General features: G+C 39.1%; 1 long non-coding RNA gene across 1 annotated transcript; it reads left to right on the top strand.

Annotated features, from left to right (window-relative positions):
* The first annotated feature begins 2,745 nt into the window (after positions 1-2,745).
* Positions 2,746-7,188, top strand: LOC134535065 (uncharacterized). The gene is made up of 2 exons (XR_010075571.1): positions 2,746-3,177; positions 5,417-7,188. It is a non-coding gene; the product is annotated as an uncharacterized LOC134535065 (long non-coding RNA).
* Positions 7,189-8,523: the final 1,335 nt, after the last annotated feature.

Below are 8,523 nucleotides of genomic sequence, written 5' to 3' on the forward strand. Positions count from 1 at the left end.
GAAATACCGCCCAAGTAAATATTTACCAATCTTTCTTGTAGTTTTACAAATTATTTCTTACCAACTGGTTTCCAAAGGAATCTTTTGTAAAAGAACGAAAATTTTTTTTTCCCCCTGTGTATTAGAAGAATCAATGCGAAGGCATAATATTTCTTGAATTTTAGCATAATCTAAAATTGTATCCCCCAAATTTTATGGTCGACAATTATTACGTACTCCACCCTTAGCACTTGCTGATGGATTTTGCAGGGTTTTGTAAATGGCTCTTCTGCCGGATGCTAACACGCTCTGTTCGTGGATGTTTCCAGGAGCTGTTACGCCACGCAGAGCGACTTCCACTCCAGCTGCGGTGAGTAGCAAAGCACCGTATCTATATATCTATATATATATCTCACTCTGTATCGTCTCGTTGAGGAGGCAATGCACGAGGTTGTTGGGTAAGTTGGCAGGCTTGTGGGGAGAGGGTGTAGCGACGCGCTTGCGAGAGCGCCAACTCTGGGACACTTGAAACTGAGCTCGGAGCGCGGTGATGCGCCCTCAAACGATCAGCAGTAGCGTACAGTCCCAGCACCAAGCCTGAGAGAACTGGTCTGTATACACATGCTCTGGGAGGTTGTGCAAGGCGCCTAATTTAAAAATTATGACTACCGTACAACAAACACATTTAATCTGTGCTGTTAAGCGATAATTTTAGCAGCAAGATTAAGTGAAAAAAAAATATATAATAACATATCAAATTCCGAAAGGGTGAAAGTACAAAAAAAGGAAATTTAGCAAAAAAAAAATATTGTCGCGGGTTGAAATTTTGCAGGGTTGTTGAAATCAAATTTAGGGACTTTACTGACGGGACTCTGGGCTGGCTGCTCTGTTCACTCGTCAGCGCAAGTGGCGTGACCATGTAATTGGGGCACGGGGCCGGCGCGGCGCGCTGCGGGCTTGCAGAATTTTGTTTGTTTGTTTGGCCGCGCGCTGGCGCAGCCACGGGCCGCAGTTACTGGGGCGCGCTGTCGTAACAAGCCGCGCGGTGTGGCCTGCACATTGGGGTAGAGGGGGGGTAGTCTTCCCAGATGTTCTAGTTAGTTGTTTAGTAAATTTGACTTCAATAACGAGCTTTTGTTATGGTAGGCGCGGCAGGGCGCGCGAATTGAAGCGCAAGTGAGTGGTGACTCGGGGCTCACTCAGGCGGAGGCTATGCGTCTCACCTGTGGTCACGAGTTGTTAGTTCGTTCGTGATGTAGGAATTCAGGCTCACTCAGGCGGAGGCTATGCGTCTCACCTGTGGTCACGAGTTGTTAGTTCGTTCGTGATGTAGGAATTCAGGCTCACTCAGGCGGAGGCTATGCGTCTCACCTGTGGTCACGAGTTGTTAGTTCGTTCGTGATGTAGGAATTCAGGCTCACTCAGGCGGAGGCTATGCGTCTCACCTGTGGTCACGAGTTGTTAGTTCGTTCGTGATGTAGGAATTCAGGCTCACTCAGGCGGAGGCTATGCGTCTCACCTGTGGTCACGAGTTGTTAGTTCGTTCGTGATGTAGGAATTCAGGCTCACTCAGGCGGAGGCTATGCGTCTCACCTGTGGTCACGAGTTGTTAGTTCGTTCGTGATGTAGGAATTCAGGCTCACTCAGGCGGAGGCTATGCGTCTCACCTGTGGTCACGAGTTGTTAGTTCGTTCGTGATGTAGGAATTCAAGCTTTCGGGCGGAAGCTATGGTCGACGCCAGAGGCCACGAGTCGTTTAATTTAAGTTAGGTCATAATGTAGTCGTCAAGCTTTCGGGCGGAGGCTATGGCCCTCGTCAGGGGTCACGCGTCATAGTTTTTAAAATGTAATGTTCGTTCGGGATTTCAAGGGCAGGAGAGGCCCCTACGTTATTTTTTTAAAGTAATCGATCAAGAAAGGCTTTTCGGAAAATGTGAGTATGGACTTATCTTGGTTTTAATTTTAAGTATTAATTATGATTTGAGGTATTCGGAAGGACTAGGGAAGTGTTTAGTGAAGTTCTCTCATTCTCTCTCTTGTAAGGTCGTTCAATCGTTAAGGAAGTAAAGAGATTATTGTTTTAAATTGTAATCCCGCTATTTAAATGTTCTTTAAAATGATGTTGAGTATTTGACTTTAAGAATAAAATAATTTTAATTAAGTATTATGTTATTTTGCAAAATCTCCTTAGTTCAGCTCTCACCAGACATCCTGTACGGGATGACGAACCTATGATCCTAGGTACAGTAAAGTATTTTATGAAGTTAAGACTAGTTGATGCCAAGCGAGTTGTTTCTATGTAAAGAGCTACGATTCTCTCCCCCCTCCGAAAGTGGATCGTGACAGAAATGGTGGAGGCGCCGGGTAGGTTCTATTTCTGGAGAGAGAGAGAGGTAGATTTTTATGTTTATTATTAAGTTAGTTTCAGCTTCTGATAGCAGGTTATTAAGAGTTTACTTGAGGAGAGGATTACGGAATTTTAGTCTATAGTGGAGGAAGTCTTTGAGATTTTTTTTTTGACGTAACAGATGTTTATTTGAGGATACTTGTAAGGATAAAGTTTATAGTGATAAGTTGTTTTAAGTCGTTGAATTTATTGTAGATTTATATCGGGGATTATTACGTGAGGAGAATACGTTATAAGTTAAATGCTTATTAGAGATAATGCAAGTGGTTTAATTTAATTGAAGTTCATTTTAAGATTGTAGGTTAAGAGAATTATAATTTAAAATAAAGTTTTTTGTCGTAAATAGGAATTATTTTCAAGAGAAGTTTGTTTTGTTTTCGTGCGCGTAGGAGACGAGACGTACGAATTAAATCAGTCGAGGGAAGGATAAACGTTAGAAAGGAATTAAAGAGAAAACGAGAGTTTATGTAAAAGAGAGTTATAGAATTTATAGTGATGTTTTGTTTTAATTAGAAAAATGTTGAGAGTTGTTTCAGAACGACACGTCAGTGGACGTGGCAGAGTGAACACGTGACGGGGAGGTGCTGAGACCTAGCGGAGAACGGAGGAACCGCAAGCGAGGGTTGGCGCACCTGATGGAATTCGGTGACGTCACGGGCTCATAAGGAGACGTGGACAGGCCGTGACCTTGTTTTGATCAGCTGTACGGTAACTTAGCGATAAGAAAATAGACTATTGGTTAAATAAATTTAAATTTAAGTGTGTTTTAGAAGAAGAGGAACTTTCAGTATGTAAGTAATTTAATTTAAGAAGTGTATGATGTATAGGCTAGAAGTGTTTCGTTGTAAGTTGTTTATGTTTTTGTTAGTTAAATTCTACCTCGGTTTTAAAAATATTTTTTTGGGATTTGTAAACATTATTAAGGAGGTACACTATAAAATCGATAAGCATTGAGAAAACTGGGAAGGCTAGATTTTGTGTGTAGAGGGAATTTACTCCAAAAGAACAGAGAGACAAAATTAATGTTTTCATTAGGGCGAGGGACCCTAAGGTGAGGCGTTGTGTCCCTGGGAAGAAAGGGAATTGTAGCGCAGACCATAGGAGATGGGCTGACTACGGAATTAAGGGTCAGGAGAATCCTGAGAGTTGTGAGTAGTTTGGGGCAGGAGTTCCCCATGGTAGTACCGAAGTGGCTATCCTGTATGGGATAGGGTACCATTTCAATGAAGTTTGTTGGTGGGGTTAGAGCCCCCTGTGTAGTGGGCCTATAGCAGATAGGCACTACAGTGAAATTTTTGGTTATTTTGTGAGGTAAATTCCCTGGAGGTTAAGTAAGATTGGATTCAGTTAGGAAGGAGGGAAATGAGAAACATTGCTGTAGAGAGTTAGTGTACTTGCCTAATGTGAAATTGAATTTTACTAAATTAATTTAGGAGAAAGTTTTGTTCGGTAAATAAATAATAATGGAAGATAGCTAGATAATTAATTAATTTTTTTTGAGTAAGGTGTTTTAAGTAATGAAATAAAATAAGGTGAAGTAATTTGAATAATTGGGGAGGAGTTTCTTTAAGAGTTTAGATAATTGTTTTTGAATTTATTGAGATATTCAGCCAGTGAAGTTTGAGTGTGAGAGATACAGTGAGATTTTAAGGAAATCGGTTGTTTATTAATTAGGACAAATGAGATTTTATGATTAAGAGTCAGTAAGCATAGTTAAAATTTACGACATGATATTTGTTGACAGTTTACAGTTATTAAGGAGAAAACAGAGTAATCTATTTATTTTTATTTTAATGGTTTGAAGATAAGATTATGAATTTTTTTTGGAAGTTTCTTTGGCATGTTGGAATAATTTTTTTTGATTTTTAGAATTTACAGAGAAAATTTAATTGATTTACATTAGTTTGGAAGTATGGAGGTTTAGTGTTCGATTAGCCCTAACTTGATGGTCGGATCCCAAAAGAATGCCGTAAAACCGATAGCCAATTGAGAGGAATGCGGTAGGCGCTTGTGTAGAGAGGGGTTGTGGGAAAACTCCTTGGGACTGATGGCAGATCAGGGGCCCTAAATAGTGTGTGATGCTGTAAAACCAGTGCAGGGAAAGCCTGGTATGCTTAAATTTTTGGGCACAGGTTATGTAAACCTGGGGTTCCATGGGATTTAGTCATGTTAGCTGCTGTGAGACATTAAGAGTTCCAGGCTCCATAGTAAATTCAATGTAAATTTTTGTTTTCTTAAAATAATAAATTTGTTTTTAATTTTTTTGAGATATTTGATTTGGAACAGTGAATACAGACCCCGAGGAATAAGAGTTGTCATGCTGTGAGAGGAGAAGGTGGTAGGCCTAAAAGGGTACAGGCACCACAGAGGTTATTTGTATTGCATAATTTAAATATAAGGAAACTTGAGAATTTGAAATTTTGTTGTTGGGTTGGACACCCATAAGAAGAGTATAGGCAGAATTTTTATTGTTATGAGATGTCTAATTTAATTGAAAAGAAGAAAGTTTAAAGATGCAAGGTAACATTATTATTGTAATAATTGAAAGAGATTAAGAGGTAGAGAGAAATAGGCAGTTTTTGTTTGTAAGTACTAAAGTTTACATATAGAAATTTAGTAACTAAGAATGAATAATAAGTTAAGTCTAGTGTAAAAGTTTTTTTTAAGTTTGTTAAGTTAAGAGTCACAAGTAAATTTTTTTTTAGAGAGAATGTCTTTGATAGGAAGTATTAGAAACTTATGGGAATTTTAGGGTAACATAAATAATGTAGGTAATGAATAATAAATAGATGGTAGGTCTTAAGTTAGGATTAACATTTGAAGCAGAATTTAATTAAGAAGAAGGAAAATAAATAGGCCTAATGAAAAGAACAAAAAAGGATTTTATGGTAAAGCATTTTTTTTAAGTAATAAACAATGAATAATAATGTTGTTTCAGGGTAATGTGTACTAATAATACAATTTTTTTTTAGGACCAAAGAACAGGAATTATGTAATTTAAATTAACATGTATTTTTGAAACTGTTACAGATTCCTTAAGATGAGCTGAGCAGCAGTCCAGTTTACAAGATGACAAGAGTTCGAGAGACAAGATACAAGATCACTGAAACAAGAGCCAAGACTGAAGATTCAAGAGAAGAGAAAGCTGGCAGCCATGGACTTACAAGTGGAGATTAATAAGGTCATGTAAAGTTTTATTTTTTTTTTATGGAAGACAGTAACTGGAGTTTTTTTTTGTTATAAACATTATTTACAGAACTTTTTAGGTTATAGTAATGTAATGGAACTAGTGAGTTGTGGTAGCTGTCAAAAAGAACTAATACCTTAAGTTTAATTTTTAAAGTTAATTTTCTTAATTTACAGAGGGATTAGTAGTTTTTTTTAAACCTTATTTAGGTTGGAATTTAAATACAATAGTTTATTATAAATGTGTACGAACAGTTCAAGTTCACAGTACTGATAGGTAGGTCAGATGATCTTATTGATTTTGATGATTTGTTGTTTTGAGTTGATTTTTAAGTGTTGTGAATTAGACAATGAAATAGTTCTGAAAACTTAAATTATTTCAAGCTAAGAAATAGTAAAGTTAATTGTAACTCAAAGGACACCAGAATTTAATTTTTTTTTGAATTAGTAATGTTTGAAAATTTTATACTTTACAAGAAAGGTTATAAACAAACAGATCGGATGGAACAAGGATGCAGTAAATCACAATTTCATTTAGAATTATTGATTTGCTTTTGAGGTTATGAAGGAAAAGTAGCTATAATTTAAAAGTTTGAATAAAAAAAAAATGTTTTTTTTTATTTGTTTGAAATAGAAAGTTTAAAAGTTAATTAGTCATGATCTAGGTGGGTGATGGGGTGGGAATTGGCCACTCTTTTTCCCTATAACCTCCCTAACATGGCCTTCTATTACAACTAACAGAAATAAAGAAGAAGAAAAATGAAGAATTATTAGTTAGAATGTTTCTTTCATGAAGATACCTGATGAACTTTTACTGTTTGGAAGAATAGAAGCAAGGTTAGTCAGATATTTTTACTCAGAAGAAGAAGAAGATAAAGCAGTTTTATGACTCGACAAGCCAGAGATTGGTGTTTCCCCTCTGCGCTTCTATTGACTACGTTGTTTACTCTCATGGGATAGCTGGTTCGGCACCATGGAGAGAGATTGGTGGGCATTGTGGTTGCCCCCAGAAGAAAAGAAGAGTAGAAGAGGTTATGGGTGGGTCATGTGAACTGACCTTCAACCCAGTTACTTCGTGGGGACTATTTGCTGTATAGAGAAGATCAAGACTCAAGAGTTAGGGAAAATCATTGGAGGTCATGTTTCCCTTCCTTAAGTTTTTCCTATCAAATTATTTGCCTGATTAGATTATGCTAAGGGTGGGATACTTTATGTTAGCAGTTGAATTAATTAATTTTATTTTTTTGTGTGTTTGCATCCTTGCCCATCGATTGCAGTTTAGTAGTTAGTTTTGTATTTGTCAGGCGTGATGGTAATGCCTGTTGATGATGTTTCAGAATTGTAATCTGTTCGTGATGAGGATGGCACAACTCCGAAGCAGATGTGGGGAGAAGTTGTGAGCTGCCCTGGAAGCCAGTCCAGTAGCTGTTGGAGTTGAGTGGTGTTTGCTGATGGCCAGCCCAGGGAGCTACTCTTCTCGACAACACTGACTTCGAGGAGTTGCACCAACCTTCACGAGATAAGAGTTTAATTAATTGAAACACTGTAAGGACACTTAATTTTTTTTGAAGAACGAAAGAAGTATGGTAATAAACGGAAACCGAAAAAAAAAAAAATAATAATAATTATCAAGAATTTGCACATTGTTTAACGAATACTGAGAAACTAAGAACAGTAATTTAATTTGTAAAGAGAGCTTCACTAACAGAACAATTTTTTTAGAATTGAGAACTCGAGCCTCTGAAGGTTCCTGTGAGAACAAACCAGATAAAAGTTTTACATTTAATTTTATGAATACTTGTTGTTTTAAAATAAATCTTATGCAGAATCTAGATGTATGTTCAGACAGCAAGGAACTAAGAAAATTATTATTTTTGTGAAATGAGGAATTTATAGTTATGGTTTAATGGAAAAAGACAATTTGTAATTTTGAGGTAGCTCGATGGGGCTCGAGCTCTGTGAGGGGAGGGTTATGTCGCGGGTTGAAATTTTGCAGGGTTGTTGAAATCAAATTTAGGGACTTTACTGACGGGACTCTGGGCTGGCTGCTCTGTTCACTCGTCAGCGCAAGTGGCGTGACCATGTAATTGGGGCACGGGGCCGGCGCGGCGCGCTGCGGGCTTGCAGAATTTTGTTTGTTTGTTTGGCCGCGCGCTGGCGCAGCCACGGGCCGCAGTTACTGGGGCGCGCTGTCGTAACAAGCCGCGCGGTGTGGCCTGCACATTGGGGTAGAGGGGGGGTAGTCTTCCCAGATGTTCTAGTTAGTTGTTTAGTAAATTTGACTTCAATAACGAGCTTTTGTTATGGTAGGCGCGGCAGGGCGCGCGAATTGAAGCGCAAGTGAGTGGTGACTCGGGGCTCACTCAGGCGGAGGCTATGCGTCTCACCTGTGGTCACGAGTTGTTAGTTCGTTCGTGATGTAGGAATTCAGGCTCACTCAGGCGGAGGCTATGCGTCTCACCTGTGGTCACGAGTTGTTAGTTCGTTCGTGATGTAGGAATTCAGGCTCACTCAGGCGGAGGCTATGCGTCTCACCTGTGGTCACGAGTTGTTAGTTCGTTCGTGATGTAGGAATTCAGGCTCACTCAGGCGGAGGCTATGCGTCTCACCTGTGGTCACGAGTTGTTAGTTCGTTCGTGATGTAGGAATTCAGGCTCACTCAGGCGGAGGCTATGCGTCTCACCTGTGGTCACGAGTTGTTAGTTCGTTCGTGATGTAGGAATTCAAGCTTTCGGGCGGAAGCTATGGTCGACGCCAGAGGCCACGAGTCGTTTAATTTAAGTTAGGTCATAATGTAGTCGTCAAGCTTTCGGGCGGAGGCTATGGCCCTCGTCAGGGGTCACGCGTCATAGTTTTTAAAATGTAATGTTCGTTCGGGATTTCAAGGGCAGGAGAGGCCCCTACGTTATTTTTTTAAAGTAATCGATCAAGAAAGGCTTTTCGGAAAATGT

This window comes from Bacillus rossius, chromosome 8 (genome assembly GCF_032445375.1).
Source record: "Bacillus rossius redtenbacheri isolate Brsri chromosome 8, Brsri_v3, whole genome shotgun sequence".
NCBI classification, from domain to species: domain Eukaryota; kingdom Metazoa; phylum Arthropoda; class Insecta; order Phasmatodea; family Bacillidae; genus Bacillus; species Bacillus rossius.